Source organism: Eptatretus burgeri, chromosome 1 (genome assembly GCF_056783735.1).
Source record: "Eptatretus burgeri isolate ZD-2024b chromosome 1, Ebu_testis_v1, whole genome shotgun sequence".
NCBI lineage: Eukaryota > Metazoa > Chordata > Myxini > Myxiniformes > Myxinidae > Eptatretus > Eptatretus burgeri.
The window spans coordinates 17,678,952-17,705,202 of record NC_140961.1 but is presented as its reverse complement, the minus strand read 5'-3'; the positions used below and the strand labels follow the sequence as shown (position 1 = coordinate 17,705,202).

Below are 26,251 nucleotides of genomic sequence, written 5' to 3'. Positions count from 1 at the left end.
GGTTGTTAACCAGATTGTTTAATAAAGTCTTGGAAAGTGAGAGGATGCCGGAGGAGTGGAGATTAAGTGTACTGGTTCCGATTTTCAAGAATAAGGGTGATGTGCAGAGCTGTGGAAATTACAGAGGGATAAAGTTGTTAAGCCACACCATGAAGTTGTGGGAAAGAGTAGTGGAAGCTCGGTTGAGAGGAGAGGTGACGATCTGTGAGCAGCAATATGGGTTTATGCCAGGAAAGAGCACCACTGATGCGATGTTTGCTTTGAGAATGTTGATGGAGAAGTATAGGGAAGGCCAGAAAGAGTTACATTGTGTGTTTGTGGATTTAGAGAAAGCTTATGATAGGGTGCCAAGAGAGGAGTTGTGGTATTGTATGAGGAAGTCGGGAGTGGTGGAGAAGTATGTGAGGATCGTGCAGGATATGTATGAGGACAGTGTGACAGCGGTGAGGTGTGCGGTAGGAATGACGGACCGGTTTAAGGTTAAAGTGGGATTGCACCAAGGATCGACTCTGAGCCCTTTCCTGTTTGCAATGGTGATGGACAGGTTGACGGACGAGATCAGACTGGAGTCTCCATGGACTATGATGTTCGCGGATGACATCATGATCTGTAGGGAGAGTAGGGAGCAGGCTGAATCGAGCCTTGAGAGGTGGAGGCACGCACTGGAGAGAAGGGGAATGATAGTCAGTCGGAGTAAGACGGAGTACATGTGCATAAATGAGAGGGAGGGTGGTGGTATGGTGCAGTTGCAATGAGTTGAGGTGGGGAAGGTGGATTGGTTTAAATACTTGGGATCAACTGTCCAAAGTAACGGAGAGTGTGGGAGAGAAGTGAAAAAGAGAGTGCAGGCAGGATGGAGTGGGTGGAGAAGAGTTGCAGGAGTGATTTGTGACAGAAGGGTAGCTGCAAGAGTGAAGGGGAAAGTATACAAGACGGTAGTGAGACCAGCTATGTTGTATGGTTTGGAGGCGGTGGCACTAACAAAAAGACAGGAAGCGGAGCTGGAGGTGGCAGAGTTAAAGATGCTGTGATTCTCGTTGGGAGTGACGAGGATGGACAGGATAAGGAATGAGTATATTCGAGGGACAGCGCAGGTAGGACGGTTTGGAGACAAAGTGAGAGAGGCGAGATTGAGATGGTTTGGACATGTGCACACGAGGGAAACGGAGTATATCGGGAGAAGGATGTTGAAGATGGAGCCGCCAGGCAGGAGGAGAAGAGGAAGGCCAAAGAAGAGGTTCATGGATGCGGTGAGGGCGGACATGCGGGTGGTTGGAGTGTCAATGGAAGATGTGGAGGATAGAGCGAAATGGAGACGGTTGGTCCGCTGTGGCGACCCCTAACGGGAGCAAGCCGAAAGAGGAAGAAGAGAAGACACTCCTGGGTACAGGTTCTGTCAGCATGTGAAGTTTGCTGAGGATCAGTCCAGTACTTTTCGCGTGCATACGTCACAGACAAACACATTTTCAACTATATATATATATATATATATATATATATATATATATATATATATATATATATATATATATATACACACAGTATATACACACAGTATATGTTCACTCTAATTTCAGGCTGCTTTGGGAGGGCCTTCACCATAGACCATCAAATATATGATCATGGCTGTTATGTAAATAATAAAGATACGATGTTTCTGGAAACAGATCTTACATCAATACAGATAAATTTCATCAAGGGTATTTTACCAATTAAATAAAATCAGCTGATTTTTGTTATTTGTTTGATAACCTTTCAGACAAAGATTCAAGTTAATCATTCAGATACATGTATATATATATATATATATATATATATATATATATATATATATATATATATATATATATATATATATATATATATATATATATATATATATATATATATATATACACATATATATCAGACATTCATTATATCAGATATATTGAGATATATGGGCTTGTACAAATACAGGAAGCAAGTAGTCTGTCAATGCTATTGTTTACACGATTACAATATATACATAATTTGGCAATCATTTTGACAACCAAAATGGCCACCTTACATCAGTTGAGTTCCAATTCTGAAAAGTTGAACTTATGCCCTATTGATCCGTATGAGGTATTTGATCTCCATGACAATTTTAAATTTTGGCATTGGTGTCCGATTTGCCTTGGATTTACCCTTAAACCAAAATTATGTGCAAACACATTAATTTATTTGCAGTCCAACACATGCGACTTTCCCTGCAGAGGATTAGTGGTGAGGGGAGCAATTTGTCAGCGAAATGCATACACAGTGTCTGTTATACACAGACACACACACAATACCTCAACAAATGCCATCTCCATAACAACAACTTCAACAACAACAACAAAAATCGAGCAAATTATTAATCCCATGATCTGAATTACATACATGAAGGAAAACCCTTCTGTATTTTTACGTTATTCAACCTTGAAAAGTTGGGCTATAACCGAAATTATGAACAAAAACCTTGATTTATTACACAAATTGATCATCCCTTTATTTGAGAAGTGTAGAGACAATAGACCACTGCAACCTGGATTAAATACATGAAGCAAAAACATGCCTAATGCTTTGATGGGTGATAACAGGACAAAATGAACAGTAGAGAGAGAGAGAGAGGGGAAAATCCAACAATAACGTTGAAGGCCAAGATAGAGGCAGACTTGGGCAAATAATGGGTGTGAGGATGAATGGGGGAAGGAGAGGATGCATGGAGTGGATAAATAAGATGGATACAAAAGGGAACTCTCAGAAGGTGAAGCTGGAAATTTAAAATAAGGATGGATTTGGATGGGATGGTGGTGGTGGTGGTGGTGGTGGGGGGGGGGGTGGGTAACGAGGGTAGAAAAAATCATGGTTTGGTTGGAAAACAAAGCATGGAAAGAGCAAGATCAGAAAGGAGGCAGTGTACGACAGAGAGACCACTGACCTGTCTGCGATGATGAAGTGATAAGCCCATAGACTCAGCTTCATCACAGGAGATTCCAATAATCTTGAAGGCCTTGGTTTCCACGACATCAAGCTGAGCAAGATGTGAGGTGGGGTAGCAAGCCCAGAGATGAGAGTAGTACTCCATGAAGCTGTGGACGAAGGCCTTGTAGGTGGATAGGAGTTCAGGTTTGCCAAGTAAGGACTTTGTACGACAGAGGATGCATCGTCGAAGACTGGCTTTGGAGGGCAACTTTAAAATGTGATTTGCCCAAGAAAGTTCATGGCTGACAGTGAGACCAAGGAGTTTGAATGATTGAACTTCCTCAAGAGGATTGCTAAGAGAGTAGATAGGAGGGTTTACCAGACGGTCCTTTTGGAGAAAGATAGTGAGAGTGTGAGATTCGTCAAGACAGAAAGACAAATTCCAAGTGTTGACCAGTTTGTGATTTTTTTTTCAAGGTCTGTAGAAAGGGAAGAAGCTGCAGCCTGCTTGCCTGAAGGATGAGGGATGTCACAGCACAGGGTGCAGTCATCAGCAAATAGATGAAGAGGATTTTGCAGAGTCAGAGAGAGAGAGAGAGAGTCAGAGAGATCATTGATGAAGATTTTTTGTAACAGGAAAAATATCAAAAACACCATTACATGTTACATTTGGCATGAGGTAATTGTACTTTTTTCTATTAAAGTAATTTGCCCTTTGTTTTTGAAGATTATATAGAAATTATATCTAATTTGATACACCATGTTAGTTTTAATATAATCAGATTGGTGGACTTTTTATGGAAGTTCGATCTAAGGAAATGTCAGAAGGCTAATTAACTGAAGGCATCGCCGCTGGCAGGACAGGTTAGGGGTATGATGTATGCACACCCTCCTTTGACCTGTCAATTACCTGTGTTTGAATGTCGACCCAACTGTGAACTGCTATTCCGGTGTTTCACATGCGGGTCGGAACATCAATGTCCAGTTGAAGGACGTGGAGTTGGAGGACTCGTCTGCCAGCATTAGTAGTCGATGGACAATAAATATCCCATGCTGTCTTTCCTGAAGAATAGGTGAGTTATCTCCGGCACTCTGAACAAATTACAACTTCCTGCCTAAAATTGCAGGAAGCAAGAGGTTTGGTTTTCTTGCAAGGCTCATTGACATCGGGTTACACCACTTGCTATCTCAGAGTACGCTTGGTGTCTGGTTTAGCAAGTTATAAGCTATAAACAAATTCATTGCATTAACGAAGATTCCCAGCTATTCACCCAGGATTAGACGAGATAATTCCCCAGAATTATGGATGACGGCTTAATTCCCACCGGGATTGGTGTATTTCAGTATGATTGTAACATGCAATAATTACCCAACTTCTACGTTCTATGATGTCTATGGTCTTCATGTAGAGAATTACGTTGTTTGATTATGATTTGTGATATATGCTCACACTGATAGCTGCGCAATGATACACACTTACATTGATAATCTGCACCCTCACCCACCACATATCCTGAACCCGAAGGAGTTGGATTTTTTTTTTTTGGTTTATCACTTAACATCTTCTCGTGAACCTCTCCCCACAGTACAACCACCAGTTTTCAAAATCAGTAGTTTACAAGGGATATAAGTCAAACAATCACCTCTCAGATTACATATATTGTATTGTAGTATGATTTCTAGATCATTCACATGTATCACATGTGAAATTGCATCCTCGGGTAAAAATGGTGAAAACACAAAGGATTGTATAAAACCACAAAAAATTTCATTTACGATCAGGCGTGCCAATACCCATTTCTTGACGGTTTCATCACAAGACAGTATGTTGTACTTCACTAACACGAGAATATATGACCCACCGCTTCACTGACGGAAATACCAATCTTTGCTGTGATGGCTAATCAATAGGGCAAGAAGAAAAGGATTGCTGGGAGTGTGGGGATAACCAGCGGAGCAAGTTAGTGTTTGCAGTTTCGCCACCTGTGCCCATGTACCCATAAAAAAAAAATTATGTTTTTTTTCTCCTTAGAAACATTCCCGGGAGTTCCCTGAAACCACCGTAGTTGGATTTATTTAAATCCGTTAATCCGTTCTCAAGTTAAAACACGATTGACCAAATATATATGTATGTATACTGTTACAGTTGTGGGGGTAGATGGAGTAATTTCAAAGGAAAGTTAGGATTGAATCGAGTCGCTTGGTCAGTGGAAATGTAGGAGCCATCTCAATGTAACTTAAGTCGGGAAACTGTGAGCTTAAGTGTTACGTGTCACCACACTGGGGTGGTGTGGTGTTAATGAGATAGGTATTTAGGATAATTCCCCCCAGTATGTGATTGCCCCCTGTGTCCTATTCCCTACGTTTTTGCATTTACAAGGCAGCCATGAAGGAGTTGCATTTTTATAACAACAAGCGAGCCAGGCATGCCAAGCAGGCAGAAGCCCCACCTTCCCGGGTTTCGTGCCAGCAAGTCATGCCCGGAGGTGGAAAAGGATCAGGTTTGCAATCGTAGTTGTGAGAGGAATGTGGCTGAGACAGAGGAGCTTGCTTTGCTCTCCTCTCAGCACGACAAAATGGATGCGTGATTCTCATGTCATGCTGTGAATTGACTCACGTGATGTAGCAAGACACCGGCCATTGACTCTTGGTTGATTGTGAGAGACCGACCTCGAAGCCTCGTGTATGTCACGAAAGAAATGGCACCATTCTGCAGAGTGCCACGGATTGGCAAGCGCGATCGACGAGGAAGCCGCATGGCGGTCGCTGAGCCAGGGTGTTGCCTCACAAATTACCTCACATATGCTTCCCGCTGAGAGGGAGCGGCTCGGTGCAATTTTGCGCGTGTCTACCCGTACAGGACGAAGTGCCTCTATTGCAAAGATCCATAAAGACCATCTCTGGACCAAGCTAAGTGCCAGAATAAAGGGAGGATTTTCTTTCATTTTGTTTTCCACTTGTCTGTATTTTAGTCTGTGTGTTGAGGCGCCTCGACTTTCAGCTTAGTTTACCTCATGCATTATTACATTCTGAATTATTGTCCCTTGTAAATATTTGTCTATTTTCATTCAATCTCATGTTTATTTCAAGTTGCTGTGTCCACGTATTTGTCATGGGGTTCGAGTATAAACCCCTTGTGCTGTGCATCCATCGCCAGTGCCGTGCCCCACCCTCCCAAGCATGATAATCTCTGAGGATTACATATCCACCTCCTAATGAAAACCGCTCGGCAATCCGGGCCCCGGAACTGGTCGTTGTTAACCACCTGTCCACCACAATTGGGTCAGGGGGATTAAGTGTAACCGGCCAAACCTGCGACGTGTGTGTGTGTGTATATATATATATATATATATATATATATATATATATATATATATATATATATATATATATATATATATATATATATATATATATATATATATATATATAAATATATATATATATATATATATTAATACCCATTTTCCCTTTATATATTTATGTATAGAAAATGTGCATTTATATATTTATGTATATATATATATATATATATATATATATATATATATATATATATATATATATATATATATATATATATATATATATATATATATATATATATATATAGTACATACATATATAGTACATACATATATATATATATATATATATATATATATATATATATATATAATGTGCATTTATATATTTATGTATGTGTGTATATTTTAATTTATATATATATATATATATATATATATATATATATATATATATATATATATATATATATATATATATGTATATATATATATATATATATATATATATATATGTATATATATATATATATATATATATATGTATATATATATATATATATATATGTATATATATATATATGTATATATGTATATATATATATATATATATATGTATATATATATATATATATATATATATATATATATATATATATATATGTATATATATATATATGTATATATATGTATATATATATATATGTATGTATATATATATATATGTATATATATATATATATGTATATATATATATATATATATATGTATATATATATATATATATATATATATATATGTATATATATATATATATATATATATATATATATATATATATATATATATATATATGTATGTATATGTATATATGTATGTATGTATATATATATGTATGTATATATATATATATGTATGTATATATATATATATATATATATATATATATATATATATATATACATACATATGTATACATACATATATATATATATATATGTCTAGGGAGATGGCTCTGATCTCATGTTTGGCATTTTGGACCTCCAGCCATTGTTGAGAATGCAGAAGTAGCATGTCCTGGGTTAAGCGAGCTTATCTCAATCCAAATTGATTGTTGGAAATCAAGCCATTGGAGCAGAGGAAGGATTTGATGTCGGAAGCGATGATGTATTCCATGATCTCGCTGATGATTGTGAGAAGGCTGATCGGTCTGTACTTGCAGGGATCTGTTTTTGCAGCTTTTTAATGCAGAGCAGTAATGGATGCTGATTTCCAAGCAGATGGCAGATGACCTTGAGCAAATGAGAAGGTGAATAGGAGAGAGAGAGAGAGAGAGAGAGAGAGAGAGAGAGAGAGAGAGAGAGAGAGAGAGAGAGAGAGAGAGAGACAGACAGAGAGACAGACAGACAGACAGACAGACAGACAGACAGACAGACAGACAGACAGACAGACAGACAGACAGACAGACAGACAGACAGACAGACAGACAGACAGACAGACAGACAGACAGACAGACAGACAGACAGACAGACAGACAGACAGACAGACAGCAGCAGCAGAGCAGATTTTTAGGACATGTGGGTTGATGCCGGCTGGACCGGTTGCAGAATCTGAGTCGATATTTGACAGCAAGCTCTCCATCTTGTCTGGACAAAAGGACACAGAGTACAGGAACAGCTGGGTGTAACTGGGTAAGGTGGGTACAGAAAGCGATGGGTTTGGGACACAAGTTTTAGAAGCAAACACAGAGTTTAACCATTCAGCCTTTTCACGTGCAGTGTCAGCTGTGCGACCATTTGTGGTAAGGGATGGGGTGGAGGGGCAACATACACCAGAAACAGACTTGTCGAGATACCACCAGGATTTGCAAGAGGGAGACAGGTTTGAGAGTTCAGATTTGAGATGAGAAAGATGTTGTTTTCTGGCTCTCCTCAGGGTAGACACACACTTGTTCTGAGCTTTGTGGAACGAATTAAGATTGCCTTCAGTGGGATTTGCCTTCCCTGAGGCAAAGCCATGTTGTTTCAGGACAACTGCCTCACCACAAGCTTCAGTGTACCAGAGCCAGGAGGAAGGGTAGGACAACTGAAGACGAGATAGGATAAATCTCTGCATGAGAGAGAGAGAGAGAGAGAGAGCAAGTTTCTTTGAAAGAATTCCAAGGATAAATTAATGTCGGAGAAAGTAGAAATGGGAGACAGTCTAAAAGTTTTATGGCTGATTGAAGACCCTGCCAGTCGGCGTGAGTGAAGTGCTAGACTTGTCGGTGCTGAGGCTGTTCTTTATAACAAACAGAGCGAAGACCGCTTTAGAAAGCATCTGGTCAGATGATCTGATTGTAGCAGAAGAAGAACAGCAGATATTTTCTGGGAAATTGGTCATAATCAAACTCAGAAGAGATGGAGTACCATTAGCTGAGATCTGGGTCAGGAAATTGACATATGGAGTCAGTCCCAATGAGCTGGAGAAGTCCTTTGCTGAAGTACCATGGCAGGTGAGAGAGGTACCTATACCAAGCCAACTGGCATGATGGCAATTTAAGTCACCACAAATGAGGAAGAGAGAGTTTGGATGAGATAATAGAAGTTAGTCCATGTTTTTGGTCCACGAGGTGTAAATGGAGTCATCACTGTTTGGTGGACGGCACGACACACGAATATTCGTTGAGGTGGGAGTGGAAGGGAAGCCATAGCCTGGGGTATTCCTTGGGGTGTGGGGCAACGAAGGCAGTGCAGGGAGAGTGAGGAATAGAGTTTTTGATAGAGAGCAACTCTGCCGCAAGGACGAGGCTCAGGTCTGTCATTCCGGAGGAGTGAGTAACCAGGGAGAGATATGAGGGAGTCAGAGACGTTTTGAAGGAGGAAAGTTGCTGTTAAGCAGGTTATGTCTGGTTTTCAGTGGCAATCTGTATGGAGAGATCAGTCAGGTTAGAGGGAAGGCCCTGGATGTTTGAGGTCCAAACAGTTGAGGAAGAGAGAGGAGAGAGGAGGCTTTGGGTGCAGGGGAGGGGAGGGAGAGGGTAGAGTGAGGAAGGAGAGTTTGGGGTAGTGAGAGTTGTTGACAGTTGATGACAGATTGTGGAAGAGCTAGTGGAGAGGGTTGGATGGGGAGGTAAAAGGATAAGTGGTGAAGGGATGACTAGCAGTGGGCAGTAATAAGAGGGGGGGGAAGGGAAGTGGGAGATTGGAAAAGGTGGAGGAATGAGCTGAAAGAGAGAGGTTGGGGGAAGGAGGCAGCTTTGTAGATGTGAAGGGGGCAGCTTTGTGATGGAGGAGTGAGGGGAGAGATTTGAAAGGGAGGAGTGAGGGTGGGGAATTGAGGGAGAAGAGTGAATTGGAAGAAATGAGGGAGAAAGGTGTGGGGGAAGCTTTTGAGAAAGGTGAGGGAGAAGCTTGGAGGGGAAGAGAGAGAAGTTTGCTTTGAAGAGGAAGAAGGCAGTTGATTTGTGAGGGAGGGTGAGAGGGAAGCTTTGAGAGGAAGGGGAGATGATGAGAGCAGCAGGCATGGTCATGGAGGAGGACGGGGTAGGGAGCGGTGGGGAGAGGGGAAGGATGAGACTCGGTGGAAGTATTGTGGAGATGGGAAAGGGTGGGGGAGGAACAAAAATGTAGTGGGTGGGAAGAGGAGAGTGCAGCTTTGAAAAGGGGAGGGGTGAGGAGGGAGATTTGAAGGGGAGAGGTGAGGGTTGAGATTTCAAATGGAGGCATGAGGGTGTACATTTGGGGCAGAAGGGCAAGAGGGGAGAATTGAGGGAGAAGGGTGAGGAGGGAGAATTGAGGGAGAAAGGTGTGGGGCAGCTTTTGAGAAGGGTGTGGGGGAACCTTGACAGGGGGGAGAGAGAGTGACGTTTGCTTTGAAGAGGGAGGAGGCAGCTGAATTGAGAGGGAGGAGTGAGAGGGAAGCTTTGAGAGGAAGGAGAGACAATGAGAGCAGGCATGGTCATGGACGAGGAGGGAGAAAGGAGGGGTGGGGAGAGGGGGACGATGAGACTTGGTTGTGGTATAGTAGATGTGAGAGCGAGCGGGGTGAGGAACACGATTTGAGGGGGTGGGAAGAGGGGGAGATGTTATGAGAGGAAAGAGAGAGCATGATCGACATATTGAGCAGTGTGATGAATGAGGGTGTGAGATATTTTTAAAAGCATACAGTTTGGGATATCAGGGGGGGACTGTTCGTAAAGCAGAGGACAGTGGAGAGAGGTTGCGATGGGGGCAAGATGGGAGGAGTAAAGAGGGGGTATACCAGGGAAGGAGTAAGGAGGAGGTATATTTCAGGTGGGATGAATTTTCACTGAAGTTGGAAAAAAAAAAAAAAGAACGATTAATCATGGAAGATGAATAAGAATTGTAAAATGGGATTTTAAAAAGATTTGTTTAAACACCTTGGAAGATGGATGGAGTGTCGAAGAATCGACAGAGTAGAGAAAGGAAGTGATAAACAGGTGGAATTTTTAGACGGTGGATGAAAGAAAGGTTGAATTGAACACAAGATTTTGAAGAAGAACCGGCAAAGAGAGGAAGTTGAAGCATTGTAAGAGACACCGTTTTTTTGGGGGGGGGGGGTTGAAGATTAGGGAAGAGGGGGGGTGGGAAGAGTAAAGGAAAAGTTTGAAGAAAAGGTCATGAATGTGTGTGGTGAAAATCTTCACAATCAGAGTGGGATTGTCAGGGAACAGGGCAAGAAGGAAGATGAAGAAGTCGGTATACAGGAAGTCACGTGATTTAATTGGGAATAAGGTGAGAGGGGAAAAGCTTTTTTTGTATTTTTTATATTTTAAGACACTAGTACGTGCAGAAAAAAAGAAAAAAAAAACTTGCAAACCGCGAGCCAGAAACAACAACCACACAGGCCGTTCCTTCGCTCTCGCGTGCCCGTACATGCGTTGCCCGGAAGTTCGCATATTGCAGTTACTATTATTCACAATTTAGTTTTAATGGCCATTTATTCAATTAGCGCCAACATATTTTGCCTTTTCGCAATGTCATCGCTAGGAAAAACACAAAGAGAAGAGAAAAAAAAAACATGTGCAAAAAAAAAACAAACTTTCAAACAACCACACAGGCCGTTCCTTCGCTCTCGAAAACGACGACTGGATTGGGCCATTGTGTTTATCTATAAATGCGCATAAGAAATCGAGAAATTATTGCAATACACAAAGTCATCACTATCCGGAAGTCCGTACGTTGTAACCCGTAATGGCGAACGCGGCTTAGGTATTCTTCCCCATTGGCCACGCCCACGCAGCAATGTGTCCTGTCATTGGTTGGTAAATAAATGGCCATAACTTGGGAAGCACTTTGCCGATTAATATCAAACCTTGAGAAGGCACATCCACAGGGCCCCAGCAATATATCTGGCAAGTTTCAATTAGATCGGACCAGTGGTTGTCAAGAAACAGCGGTCACACACACACACACACACACACACACACACACACACACACACACACACACACACACACACACACACACACACACACACACACACACACACACACACACACACACACACACACACACACAGATTGCTGGGATTATAGATGGATGAAACAGAGGGTATAGTTGGGAGGGATAGAAGGAGGGTGGAGGGAAAAGTGGAGAAAATAAGAACTGATGGTAATAAGGAGAAAATACAAATAAACATGATCATGCACATAGACGGGAAGACGGGTAGGCCTCAGGGAAACTTGGTATGACAAGACCGACGAAATCTCACCAAATCGCACAAGTTTTGAAACAAAACCGAACTAGGAACACACACAGTAAACATGGAGGCAACAAAATAAAGTCAAAATGCAACAAACGATGACAGGAAACTTGCCTTTGACAAAGTGAGCAGAGACTCCTGGAGAGAACCAATCATCATAATCATCATCATCATCATCATTATCATCACACCATTTGAAAGCCTTTATCCTTGAGCAGGGGTCAGCTTTTTGCAGCCTCCAAATCATGGTACCCTTTCTTGTGGCAATGTTTTTATGGCCGGATACCCTTCGGGACTCCAACCCTTTAGTCGCCTTCGACCCTGCATGGATAATTACCAGTATGCTGGTGCTCATTTTGCCGACCTTCAGAAAGATGACAAGCTGAGTCAACCCCCCTGATGCTAACTCAGCCGCCAGCGAGGCTCAAACTCAGGACCCCAAGGATCCCAAGCCACCGCCTTAACCACTGAGCCACACTAGGCTTATCCTGGAGAGAACCAATCGTTGCTCAAAAAACGGAACTAACAGTCCAAAGTTTATCTTTAAAATTCTGAAAATTATGTTTAAAAGACGATTTTAGTTTCAGATTTTGCAGGTTAAAACTGTCCGGTGAGTGGAACAGAATCAGTGAAAATGCACACAAACGCACTCACACACAAACACACACACAGAGCACATACGTGATAGGCTTCATTAGCATTCATATGCCATCAAAAGTCAGGGTATTGGGGAGGCCCAAGGTCTCAGTAAGATGGGTCCCCCAAAATCTTAACACTTACGATTGCCAGCAATGTTTGGCAACATATTACAAGCCTCGCAAACTTTTGAACACATCCAGCTTACGTTATAACTCGTCAGGAAACTGATGCCAAAATGTGATTTCTCCAGCAGCGGAATCCTGAAACCAAATTGGAATCCATGCAACGCAGGAAGCACAAGGGATGACTGCCATCTAAGATTGGCACCCAACCTTCAACCGACACAATCATGGCCTCAATTTTAATGGGATCCCAAGGGTATCCTGCTGATTAACTATACGCTTCACAAAGCTACAATCACAGGGGAACATTGCACAAGCCTCACATGAAATTGCAGCTAACGACAAATACTGCTCGGAATATTGACCAAAGGTGTGCTTTACGTTCACGACAAAGAGCTTGTGCACAAGTCCTGTGTTTCGTTGACTAGTGTTTGTGATTGTGCCCTTGAGCAGTTTGAACCACCACCCCACCACCCTCCTATACAGCCCAGACCTGCCCTCCAGTGACTATGATCTGTTTCGACATTTGAAGTGCCACTTGCATGGCCGCAGAATCACTGATGATAAGGAACTACCTGAAGCAACCGAGACGTGTTTGGCTGAAATCCAAGCAATCAGAAAACTATTATGCTGGTGTAGACAGCTTGAAGGACAAATAGAGCAAGCACATTGAATGAAGTGAAGGGACACTGCATTGGAAAATTATAAAAGGTTGGTGTGTCTTGGACTATTGTTTTTCATTCTTAAAACTTTTTGAATGCCCTTTTTATTGGGTTGGCTTTTCAAAACTTGGGACTTTTGAATGGGATTGGCCTGTTCAGCCATTCTCATCTGAACCAATGCATCATCATCCTTGGAACCCAGATTCAAATCTTTGTATGGGAAAAGGATTTGTCATCGCTTTCAAAAGTCCTGGTAATTCCCTTTGAAGTACCACTAACATGGACGAATGTCTTTGTCCTTCTTGTGCATCATTTAGGTACAAGCTCAACTCTAAGCCTAAGATAAAAGAAAAACGAGATAACAAGAATGCCACTTGTATTTTGATATTCAAAAATAACTCCTCCATAACTCCAAAACTATAAAACCTAGCAGCCTGAAACTTTGCATGCATATTAAGAAAAGTCCAAGGAAGTGCAAGAGTGAAAATTGGGTGTTTAGGTTTAGTAAAACACCCTTTTGAAGATAATTAATGGTCATATTTAATTATATTCTTTAAAAGGCGTATTCTCAGCCAACTCACTCTTTAGGGTCTTTAGGCGTCACTTTGCTGGGATCTGATCTGATCTCTCTCTCTCTCTCTCTCTCTCTCTCTCTCTCTCTCTCTCTCTCTCTCTCTCTCTCTCTCTCTCTCTCTCTCTCTCTCTCTCTCTCTCTCTCTCTCTCTCTCTCTCTCTCTCTCTCTCTCTCTGCGTCTCTCTCTCTCTCTCTCTCTCTCTCTCTCTCTCTCTCTCTGCGTCTCTCTCTCTGTCTCTCTCTCTCTCTGTCTCTCTCTCTCTCTCTCTCTCTCTCTCTCTCTCCTCTCTCTCTCTCTCTCTCTCTCTCTCTCTCTGCGTCTCTCTCTCTCCCTTTCTCTCTGCGTCTCTCTCTCTCCCTTTCTCTCTCCCTTTCTCTCTCCCTTTCTCTCTGCGTGTCTCTCTCTCTCTCTCTCTCTCTCTCTCTCTCTCTCTCTCTCTGCCTGTCTCTCTCTCTCTCCCTTTCTCTCTGTCTCTCTCTCTCTCCCTTTCTCTCTCTCTCTCTCTCTGCGTCTCTCTCTCTCTCTCTCTCTCTCTCTCTCTCTCTCTCTCTCTCTCTCTCTCTCTCTCTCTCTCTCCCTCTCTCTCTCCCTTTCTCTCTTCGTCTCTCTCTCTCCCTTTCTCTCTCCCTTTCTCTCTGCGTGTCTCTCTCTCTCTCTCTCTCTCTCTCTCTCTCTCTCTCTCTCTCTCCATGTCTCTCTCTCTCTCTCTCTCTCTCTCTCTCTCTCTCTCACTTTTTCTCTCTCTCTCTCTCTTTCTCTCTCTTGGACGGTGTTTGTCTCTGGACGTATCTGAATGGTATTTATCACCGGATGTGTACGGGTGGGAGTTTGTCTTCAGAGGTTGTTGGGTGGTGTTTATGTCTGGACAGGAATTTGGCCCCGGACGTATCTGAGCAGTGTTTGTTTCCAGACAGCATGGCTCTGGACTTGTCCGGGTGGTGTTTGTCTCTGCATGTGTCCGGGCAGTATTTGTCTCTGGATGTGTCCTAGTGGTGTTTGTCTCCGGACGCATCCGGGTTGTGTTTGTCTCTGGGACGTGTTTATAGTATGACCGGTAGAAAATGGATTTCAGACATTATTTTGTTTCTATCTTCACTGTTATTCTGTGCAGAATCATTTTGATGAGACGCTATGAATTGTAATTAACGCTTCACCACACGTCTACCTTCCCTTCCTCCACACTGTCTTCCCTTCCCCCACCCCTCCTCACTCCCCCTCTCTCCTCTATCCTTTCCCTTCCACCTCTTCACTCTCCTCCCTCTTCCCCCTCTTTTTCTCTACCGCCACCCAGTACTCCCATCATTGAAGCGATGGGTGGTATTTGCTCATGTAAAATATGACTTCAAGTCCTTACACTCCCCCTGCCAATCCTAAAGTGTCAATCCCTTCCCCACTTCAAGCCTTCAAACCCCATCTCAACCCGACCCTACACCACAACTCCTCAAACACCCCCCACCCCCACCATACCGCACCAAAAGTTCTCAACCTCCAAATTCTGTTCCTTCTTTGCTATCCCCCTCCCCAACTCCAACTATAACCTTCCCTCCTCACCCTGCTCCCGCTCATAAAAGCAAACGGGCATTCCCACATTGAAACACCGAGATAGTTAACACTTTCCCCTCCCCTATGGCAATCACCAATTTCACAGAAACCACGATTGAAGCAGCTCCTAAATGTCATGCCCATAAAGGTTGTCTGTCCAACTCATAATTCCGTGATTGATACGGAAAAGATATATGACCACGAGTAAGTTAATTGCATGAATAAACCAATTATCTTGTTCCTGATGCATAAATACACATCATTAGAAGTAAATAATGACCTCGGACACCTTTATAATGACATGGGTTTAAGCCTTGTCGGAGAGAGTATTATATAGTTATTTGGGTGGTTTATAAAGCAACAGACCACTGCCTCGATTGCGGAGGCCTATCTTCACAAGGCCCGTGATGCCTACCGGCATCCTTTTAACTATCACTTTGGTTGCTTTACACTGAAGGGAAAACTTGGACGGAGGACATGGCAATCATGAGCATGACAGCTCCAAAGAGGTCTTTGGCTTAGCATAGCAGTATGCATAACAGTTTTAGGGGCGGGGGTGAGGGGCGGTCTGGGATGGGGGTTGAGAACTTGGGTTTCATTGGGGGGTGGGTGGGGTTGAGGGCTTGGGGTTGGATGGTGGAGCTGATGATTTGGGGTTGGGTAAGAGGAGGTTGAAGACTTGGGGTTGGGGACTTGTGATTGGGGAGAGTTAAGGATTTGGGGTTGAGCAGAGGAGGTTGAAGGCTTGTGGTTGAGTGGAGGATGTTGAGGACTTGGGTTGTGTTGGTGTTGGAGACTTGTGGTTGGGGGAGTTGAGGCCTTGGAGTTGATAGGGAGTCCAGGACTTGGGGTTGGGGTGGGGGAAGTTGATGACATGGGGTTGTGGGGGGGGTGTGGATAATTGAGGACTTGTGGTTGGTGGGGGGAATATTTAGGGAGCACAGAGCTAGACAATATAAAATTGCTATGATTTTTAATGATTCTTTGCATAATGTTGTTTAAGTCACATTTTACATTTCACAGAATTTCTGCGGGTACATGCTTGTGGTATAATATTTGGTTTCAAAGTCATTTCCTGACAATGTAACGTTTGTTTTCCGTTAATATTTGTGTGAACCTCAGAGTGGTGGTTGAGGGAGGTGGTGATAGACTAAAGTTATGCATACCACAACACGTGACATATTCCTTGGGACACATTTATGACATCACAATCACATAACACATGAATCTTGATGTGCCCCAAGAGGGAGAATAGTCAGACATTTAAGCCAGTCCAGTGCTCCAAGGAAAGATTTGGCTGTGCTGTCAAGAACATTTGATACTGATGCCAAAACGGAGCATATTCGATGTGGTGCTGGCTGATATGGCAAAGTAGAATAATAGTTTTGGTGAGCTGTCAAGAAAGCATCAGTTGGAAGGTTATTTTTGGTTGCAATGCATCTGAAGCATCAAGAATCTGATTATGGCTCAACCGATAAAAATAGTCAATAAGGAATGCCAAATGAGAAATCAGTCTTGCTGGTGAAGGTTGATGTCGATCTGCGTCAGCGGACAGGTATACCAATGGAGGAAAACAACAGGACGTTGATTGGGGTATGCTAACCATGGTGGGAAACAAGGAGAAGCTCACGTTTTGGACCAATCGTGGGAAGCAAAAGAGCCAATATCGGTTTTCAATACTATACTGCATATATTAGAGGATCTGACCAGATAGTATAGAGTTAGTGCACTAAATTTTGAGCTGCGCTGGAGCTTGGGTTCGATTACTGACCTGACGACAAACTGTTAGATTGGTGTATCTGAGGCAGGGTGTTACAGCACAAGGTTCGCCGTCATTTGCATGGGCGTTAAACTGGGTGTCCCATTGGCTAGCATTACCTGGTGTGAATGCTAAACATCTCCATGGTGTCTCTCAAAGAATAGGAGAGCCATTGCTGCCATATTGGAACAAATTTCAAATTCACGCCCTGACGAAGGTAAAGGTAAAGGCAGTCTAATGTGAGAGAGAGAGAGAGAGAGAGAGAGAGAGAGAGAGAGAGAGAGAGAGAGAGAGAGAGAGAGAGAGAGAGAGAGAGAGAGAGAGAGAGAGAGAGAGAGAGAGAGAGAGAGAGAGAGAGAGAGAGAGAGAGAGAGAGAGAGAGAGAGAGAGAGAGAGAGAGAGAGAGAGAGAGAGAGAGAGAGAGAGAGAGAGAGAGAGAGAGAGAGAGAGAGAGAGAGAGAGAGAGAGAGAGAGAGAGAGAGAGAGAGAGAGAGAGAGAGAGAGAGAGAGAGAGAGAGAGAAAGAATTTAATTTTACTTGTGAAGTGATATATACATCATATTGTGCTCTAAAATAAAATGTGGTCAAATCAAATATTATTTGTCCCCATTGGACTTAGTCCGAAATGGGGGGCTGATGGATTTAGTCTTTATTTGTGTGCGTGCATCCGTCCGCAACCATCTTGTGTGTGTGTGTGCATCCGCATTCATGTTTGGACCGATTTTATTTGTACTTGGAAGAAGTACAAATAAAATATGCACATCGTTTAGTTTCGCAATTCAATCAAAGATCACTGACTGGTGGCCATTTTATTGGTAAAAAATTTAAAAACATCGTATCCAACACGTTCTCAACCATTTATCGGAGAAGCATTTACCATTCTTGTTCAAACTTGGCAGACAGATAATGAATGATGGCTTACATAAGTACGTCATTTTTATAAGTACGATCATAAGTACGATCAAATCCAAGATGGCCGACTGGCAGCCATTTTATTACTTAAATGTGTCCCCAACCATTTTTCAGACAAGCGTGGTACGATTTTGTTCAAACATGGCAGAAGCAAAGTACACGATCACATACACTTGTACTTAACTTTATTTTGGGATCTGATCAAAGGTGGCTGACTGGTCGACTGGTGGCCATTTTAGTTCTAAATACATATGGGCTCGCTCTTTAACTCCGTACAGCAAAATTACTAAAACAATGAGGGCTATGACATTTTATGTCTTTTTTTTCCTTGTTCTTTATGGTGCATTTGTAAAATTAATGTATGTCCCCAGCAAAATGAGAATACATGGACACAGGAGGATGTCATTTGGCCCATTATGCCTATGATATACAACAGGACCCTGACTTTTGCAGGAGATATTGTTACGGCTGTGGAAATTCGCAAACCACCATTCAGGGCCCGAAGGTGAGATATCTCTAAGTACATGTGTAGTTAGCCCCAAACCCGTTGTCTCGAGGGAATTTATGTGATTCATTCGGGCTGCGACGCTTTGAGATAGCCGTTTTTCTTTTCTATCTTTATTTTGAACCAACCACGTCTCAACCGACATCACACAACAACAACCACCACGCCAGCCATCGTCACCAACTTCAACCACGCTCCAACCCTCGGACAACAACAACAACGCCAACAGCCACGACCCTTACCTTCACAACTCAATCTCACATCATCGCATCACCGCCATTCCCAAATGGCACCATAACCATCAAACCACCACCGAAAATACTCCACCACCTTCACCTTTCTCTCCTTCTACGGCCATTCCCGCACCACCTGTGAACACTGAGCGTCCAGCTGTCTTGGGCCCGTTCAGCGATACGCACCGAGCCGCGAGCGCAACAGCCTTTCCGAGGAAAATTCGGTTCAGGAACGCTACACGCCCACTTTTGCTCAGTCCAATTAGCAAGTGCGGAGCGGCTTGGCCCCGCCTCCAGGCGCGTCTGTAGGAAATCGATATATGCAAATTCTAGGATCAGGGGAGATTCACGCCCCCTTTCCTCTGACCAATTGGCGAGCGTGGCTCTGCCCCCGAGGTCATCCTGATCCGGATATTTGCATATTAGCTGCTCCTGTCAGCCTATAAAACGGCGAGTGCAAGGCGAATCAGGGCAGAAAGAGTGAGTCGAGTCATCGGTGTGGCCGAGAGTCGAGTCGGGTGGCGAAGTCATCGGTGTGTCATCGAGTTGTGTTCTGGAGTCAGCTGAGAAGAGTTGCGGGAATAGCCAAGGAGTTCGGGTCCGAGGCTAGAAGGACGGCGGTCGGCGACGAGGTCGTGGTGTGGGATCGCTCGTCGCGGGACCCAAGCCAGCCAGCCATTCTCCCTCCCCCAGGGCATCAACAATTCCCCCTTTCCCCCGCGCTGAGATAGTGCAACAAGGGGGCCCCGTTCCCACCCCACTCCAAACGTCGTGCCAACGAAACCCGCCAAGGAGCACGGAGTCGGGGCACAGCCACGCAGCCACATCTGCGGCTCGTCCGCCAACGCGTCACGAGGACGCGGGTAGGACCCCCCCCGGTCTCGTGGACCTGGCCGCTCCTTCAGGTCACGCGTGAATATTGGCCTACAGGCCCATCTGCCCCCTTGTCCATGAGGGTGGCTTCTTTCCTTTGCTTTTGAGTAAATGTGTGTTGGCGCCGTCTGTAAAGTAGAACTGTATAAGTGTTGCTGTGTGTGCGCGTAGTCGGTGGTGAATCTGCGTCGTTGTTGCTTTTGTTTTAATTGCTATATGTGCATTTTGACTGTTTGGTTGTATATATGTGCTTTCCGTGTGTCGCGTAATAAATGTGCTCTGTGTGAACTGTCTTCCTGTTTCGCTTCGTCTTTTCTTTATTGACCCTCCATCCTGCTTCACGTAAAGGGTTCGTAGTGGGCTTAATACGCCCGGTAATTAATCGGAACCGTCGAGGTCGATGATAACACCGCTCGGTTATCCCGATAGTACGGAACGAGCCGCCCAAGCGGCTCGTGTCCGGAGTCGACCTGCGGCGAGGTACGATCGCCCTGTTTACCATCCGCGTGGGTACTTAGGTAGGTCGAGTTTGGCGAACAACCCTATCCTACGTGGGTGGCCGATTGGCACGATTGTGGTGAGGTCGAAAGGCCCACCTGTGACTGGCTCTGGGCGATAGTTCCCGGAGGGTCACGACTGAATTGTCCGTCAGGTGGGCGACGCGGTCGCGATTCGAGTGACGTGGCCGTCCGCACGCCGGCGGGCGCGAATTCGCAACAATATGTTCCGAGAAAACCCCGCGAATGTTGAAACCACGAATGTGGGTGCATTGTGTCAATGCAAAATGTGGGGATAGGTTCTGGGGATTTTCCAACCCAAGAAAAATCCACAAATGTGTGGGAAAATCTCGAGAAAATGCTGTGGAAATAGACGAAAATCCGTGAATGCCGGGTAAAATCTACAAGTGTTGGGGCAAAATCCACGAGTGTCAGGGAAAAATCCATGAGTGTTTTGTCATTGTTACAGTGGAGACAAGGGGGATAATATCGGTGTTTGGCGGTTCCTGGTTCATGAAAAAAGCCACAAACAGCGACACCACAAGTCGGGGAATTAGTACAATGGGGACAAGGGGGATAATGTTATCAGTTTGCAGTAATTCTTGGTTCACATGTGAAAGTTTTTAAAGTTTAAAATGTTTTCCACCACGAATGCATGAGTTTCATTATTGATGTTTACAAATTTAAAAAATGACAACACCAGGTTCCATTTCCAATTTATTGAAGAATGCATTTTAAAGTCTCTTTGCCATACCGTACCATACCGTAAAATGAAGAAAAAAAAACAACAACCTTATGTACTGTTTCAATTTTTTATTAAACAAACAAAGCACACGTAACTTTGCAAAATGTTGAAGATGATGATGATGATGATGATGATGAAGATGCACCCTTCAGGTCTGTAGGATGGCCAGGAGCATTGTCAAGCTGCAGGAGTACCTTGAACGAAACAGGTATGGATCCAGTCCATAAATAGTTCAGATGCCATCCACGCCTTTCTGTTTGCCCTCCAGTGAAGTTGTTCTTCAGTGCATGTGGGTTCAGGGAATGGTAGAACATCATGGGCTTTACCATGAAGTCCCCTTCTGTGTTTGTGCAGAGGGGAAGGGATACCCGGTCCTTTGCAGCCTTGAAGCCGGCTGCTTTGCTCTCCCGTTGTGAGATGAATGTTCTGATTGGCATCTTTTTCCAAAACAAGCCGGTCTCATCAGCGTTGAAGACCTGCTCCGGCAGGTACCCCTTCTCCTTGATGAGGCTCGCAAGTTCTGCAGAAAATGCCTTGGCCATGTTGTGGTCCACAGAGGCACGCTCCCCTACGAAATTGATGCATGCATTGTGGGTAACTTCGGGAGGGCGATTAGTCTGCACATTGTTTGTGGGGTATTTTTACGGGTGATGCTGTATTCAACAGCTTATAATAGATGTGGTGAGCGATGTCATTGTGTAATTTATCTGTAGGTAGCTGGCTGCTAATTACACCAATAGGTATGCTGAACATTTTTATTCTTTAACTCACAGGGCATGACACCTTTCCTATGTACAGGTAGATTATGCTGAGCATTTTTAAAATGTAACAGCTCAAATGGTGCTGTTTGTAGCAGTATGGTGATTTACACGAAGATGTGCTGAATGTTTCCATTGTGTAATGTTCGTATGTGGCAACCTGGTAATTACTGGATGCATTAATAGATGCTGTTAGTGTTTTCATTCTGTAAGTAACTCACAGGGGACGGTGTCGCGGAGGATGTCTGTTACACTGATGAGATATCCCATGAAACTACTGTATATTTATCCCGCAAATCTGCAATACACATACATCCAGCTGTTTTTTGCGTGGCTCATGGAAGATATGTTTCAGAACTGTGTTATGCTCGTGGCTCCTGAAACAAACAAAAAAAATCGCTGCAAAAACCGCGAATACGCGGGGCAATTTCCCGGGAATGTGGGAGCATGTTGCAAATTATCAACCACGAATACACGGAAGCCGCAAATGTTGGAACCGCGAATGTCGGGGTCCGGGTGTATACGAGTATATCTATACTCGAGAACTTCCACCTACTACAGGTCGTGCTAACACAACAGGCAATTCCAAGTAGGTCCTGGCACACATTAGCCTGCTCTCTTTGAAAAGCAGAGTGGGGTTTTCAACATCCACAACTTTAATATCCAGACAGCCGGCTTAACTCAACATCAAAAGAACAACATGCTCTGAGATACCGACCCTCCCTGATCGCTATTACTGCATCAGAATGGCTGTGTATGCAGCACCAGGTTGGTGTATTTTACAGCTTTTACAGGGTGTTTCACTGATATAAAGCACTCATTAATGGAACTCCAAGGTTACGATAATTTATTTTCACAAGTACTCCAGGCCATTGCCGCCAACCTTGTACATACTTTTCCTAAATAGCACACAACTGATTCAAAAATACATGTTTAGAAAGTAAGGAAATCCTATTAGGAAAGTCAGGGAGGTTGGAGAGATCAGCAGGCGTGATTCTTCCACAGCAGCTTGTAAATGCACAAAGCAATCTGCAAAATTGTGTGCAAGGTTAATGGTGCAGATAGATTGAAGATGCAATTAATTTTTACAATCACTCCATAGTTTGTTTTGTTTCAAGAAAATTGCACAGCCAATGTTGATCGGTGAATTAACGAGCAAAAGAAATACAAAGGGACATGGTTGTTTGGTTTCACTGATATTAGGAATGAGATTAATATGTTGGGGATATGAGATTGAGTGCTTGCAGGTGGATTTGACACAGCCATAATGGGTCGTGTGAACTTGGCCCCATGGATTGGAAACATTATATGATTAACTGAGCGAGGTGAGTGGTCACAACAACAGTGAATGCATTAAAATTATATCGTCCATCTCCCCTTTGGTTGTTTCATCTCCACTGATGATGCAATAGTTAAATGTTCCATGTATGTGAAACATAAAATAACCTATATGATGCAGATTGAATGAGCACAGGAACAAGAGAAACTTGCTATTGGGAGACCTCTAGTGTCAGACAAAGAAATGCGTTTCACAACACACTGTTCCTCATGTTGAGGTGTCAAGTCTCTGACCTTCCTTCTCAATGTCAGAAACCAATTTGGGGGGGGGGGGGTTGGGGGGACACGAAGTTGGAATGCAGTTTGCACATCCAGCGTGTTTGCTTGATCTGTTTACCTAATCAATGTTGCAAAGATTGGGAGCATTTTTATTTTTAGGTTTTGCAATCCTTCTTGGCTTTCCTGGTGAGCAATTGATTTTGGTGTATAATCGAGGTTAATCGCTGTTTATCCAACAAGGTAATTACCATGTGAGTTGAGTGAATGGTTAGGAAGCAAACCTGATGAGATGTTATTTTTGGGGCTGGATTTGTTTTGAGTTTTTTTTCTGAAATAAATGATATTTATTCTTTGCATTGGAAAGTTTGTTGAATAAATTTGAGCAATAATATCAACAACTCGAGAGTTCATAGAACACCGTAGGCTACGCAACACAGACATGATAAAAAGGACATGGGAAGTCTTTTGAACTCTTGCTTTGCGTTTCTGAGTACGATCCATATTTGTTTCGAGCTGCCACTTTGTCTGAGTCTCGATATTCCCCAATGCTGAGAGTGCAAGCGGCACATATGATTGGTTGAGATGGCATAAAATGGCGTAATATTTTGTCCAAGTACAGAAAAAAGAATGGTTTTTGGAAGTGTCAAAAAGGCAATTTGTGTTCGACAGTGTTCAAGTATATAATTAATTTTTTTAAAAATAAAAGTTTTAAAAGCTGGAGAAAAAAAAGAAAGAAACATTGTTCAGAAGTTTACCGCCATTGATGCAGGGTCTATTACATCACCCTTTCGAAAATTTTAAATTAGTTCCTCATGCCTGTTGTTTGTGTCCTTTATGAAGTCCCCAAAAACAGTAAGTTTCCTGTTTGGAATGATTTTCAATTTTGTTTGACTGCCAGGCAGATTTCATCAAATATATAAAAGCAATTACCGTACTCCTCTATGTGCATGCATGATCGGGAAGAGATTCCATACAATTTGCCAAATTCAGAGCCAAAGTATTGCTAAACTGCAAGTTCATGTTCCGATTCATGTTTTCCGATTTGTGTTCTACAGTGTTTAAAATGTAAAATTAAATTGAAGTAAAGTAGTTCCTCGATCATAGACTGACGTCTGCAAACAGACAGATGAAGTGAACCAATTGCTTCACCCCACTTTTCGTTTCGCATGCGGGGGTAAAGATTTCATGACAGAATTGTAGCTGATGAGGTAACACTCAAATGCCATCTGATCATCTCGCACAATATGGATTGTAATTTTTTTTTCAGAATAATAAAATGCTGGTAGCTGTACAAGTGTGGATGTGTAGGGTGTTTCAAAAAGAGTGATGCAACTTTAAATGTGTATTTACAAAGAAACAGAAACCTCAGGAACATGAACCAAGCATTTTTTGAAAGCTTATGACATGGTATTTTCTATCACTGATTGCTAATGCAGAAACTCACTGTGAGAGTTAATGAGAGCCCAAGGTCTGAAATTGGCATTTATGCAAAATCTTTGTAATTGACGTTCTCGATGTGTACCCCTCCGTGGTTCAGACAGGCATTGATCCTGACTCCAAAGTTCTGTCCAACTTTCCTGTAGGTCTCATGTGGCACTGCCTGTAGTGTCCGATACAGGTTGTCCGATACAGGTTGATTGTCCGATACCACCTGCTTCAGATCATCCAGTGTGGCAGGGTGGTTGGCATAGACAGAGCCCTTGACAGCCCCCCAGAACCCGTAGTCCAGAGGGTTCAAGCTTGGGCTATGGGGTGCCCAGTCATGAGTATCCAGGGCAATGAGGCGGTTTCTGAAGAGCTGCCGCAGGAAAGTGATGGTGTCACCAGCTGTAGGTGGGTGCACAAGCCTGCATAAAACAGGTCATGCTGAGCTGGTTTGGGTTGACCTTTTGGGCTGGATCATTATGGAACTTCTGGAGCATGGCCCGGTAGTGCTCACCGTTGATCATCACCATCCTGCTCTTGTCATTGTCAAACCAGTAAGGCCCTGGTGTTACCCATCTGTCATTGAAGGCGCAGAAGCATGTGACCTTAGGCCCTTTCAGGTACCTCTCAGTAATCTTCTCAGGTGGTTCTGCCCCCCAGAAAAATGTTGTTGTGGTTGTTGATGGCCACCGTTGGCAACTGTCAATGGCATAGTTGTGCTACGGAGCTAGAAATCCCAGGGAACAAATACCACGATTACACCACCATCAAACCCTGAAAAGGAAAACGGTATAGGTCCAAATACAATGAAATGGCAGGAAGTCAAAGTTATATCAATCTTTTTGAAACATCCTGGATATACATAGGGAGTTGGAACGATAACTGAGAGGTACACACACATATTTGAGCTGTCTAACCAGGCTGATCAGGTGTCCCGTATTTTACACAATGTCTTGTGTCCATTTCATACCCTCCCGGGATGCCATTTGTCTCGTTTTTTTTACTACTACAAACAATATTTGAAAAAGGAAAGGTGGCACACAGTACAGGTGCACACAACTCCATCATGGCAACAGTATACTGTCAACAAAGCCAAGCAGCAGTCTCTAATCTAATGACATTACGGGACTCGTCCGCAGGGAACGATGTAACCATTACCAAATATGTTCAATTACATTCATTTTTATTTTTATTATTTACAAATGAGATTAACTGTCTGTGGAAAAAGTGATGATATAATATCATCATCAAAACTGCATTCGTGGGGCAACTTAGCTAAATATAGTATAGCAATTGTGCATTTTGTGAGGAAAGCACCAAATTTGGCACACGAGTAGCCTAACATATTATGAACAGATTTGGATATTGGGCCATCTCAAATTCAGCTGCTGATGGCTGTGGCAGCCATTTTCCACTGCCATCAAAAATTTTGAGATGGCCCAATATCCAAATCTGTTCATAATATGATAGGCTACTAGTGTGCCAAATTTAGTGCTTTCCTCACAAAA

General features: G+C 43.1%; 1 long non-coding RNA gene across 1 annotated transcript in view; it reads left to right on the top strand.

Moving 5' to 3' along the window:
• Positions 1-23,977, top strand: part of LOC147033950 (uncharacterized) — a 37,002-nt gene extending 13,025 nt beyond the window's left edge. Inside the window, exon 4 of the long non-coding RNA XR_015056222.1 lies at positions 21,156-23,977. This is a non-coding gene — a long non-coding RNA (uncharacterized LOC147033950). The remainder of the gene's footprint in view (positions 1-21,155) is intronic.
• Positions 23,978-26,251: the final 2,274 nt, after the last annotated feature.